A 902-nucleotide genomic window follows, 5' to 3' on the forward strand; every position below is an offset into this window, starting at 1 on the left:
CAATTACTTCAGTTACAGAAACTTTAAGGAGCATTAATTATTCAGAAAAATAATTTGCCTTATAATTTATTCTGGATACCATATATAAATATCAAACAACCACATAACTTTTTATTCAAGAACCAATATTTAACAAACATTTTTTTCTTATCAGCTACACGCTATTGTATTTTCTGAAAATTGACTAAATTCAGTTTAATTTTATGGTAAGTTGATCATAGATGCAGGGCTGAAGTGAGCCCTTCTGCACCCTAGGTGAATTTGAAAATCTTTACCCTACAATACCGAGAGAAAGGGACGGCTTGAACAATTGTTTAATATCTTTATAAAATTGCACGTTGTTTTAATATATTTCTTTAAATTTTTGAGGTTAAAAAACTTCCAAAGATTAATATAAATTATCCTATATTTTTCTCTAAAGTTGTAAAACGTTTCAGTAAAATTGTTCCATAATAATTCTCATACTTGTCATACTTTCAATTTCATTATCGAAATCATGTCATCCATATAACATGGTTGAAAATTGTTTCCTGTTATATGGATGACATGATTTCGATAATAAAATTGAAACTATGAGAATTATTAAGGTGCATGAATACGGGACAATGGTCCCAAAATGTTATACAACTATAGAGGAAAATATAGAATAATTTATATTCATTCATCTTTGGAAGTTTTTTATTTATAGAAATTAATTTATTCAACTTCTTAAAAAGAAAATCCAGAATGTTTTAATATAAAAACACTGTTATTAAAGAAAACCTAAACCTCGATTCGAAAATGGCTAATTTTGAAAATGAAAATAGTTTCATGGTTCAGCCTATCTACGGCCCTGCATAGAGGGGGGTTAGATTGATATTCAATCTAATATTGAAAGTCAAAAGCAGTGGCACTATTTACAA

The sequence above is a fragment of the Halyomorpha halys genome, unplaced genomic scaffold (assembly GCF_000696795.3).
Source record: "Halyomorpha halys isolate HHAL.00 unplaced genomic scaffold, Hhal_1.1 Scaffold515.1, whole genome shotgun sequence".
NCBI lineage: Eukaryota > Metazoa > Arthropoda > Insecta > Hemiptera > Pentatomidae > Halyomorpha > Halyomorpha halys.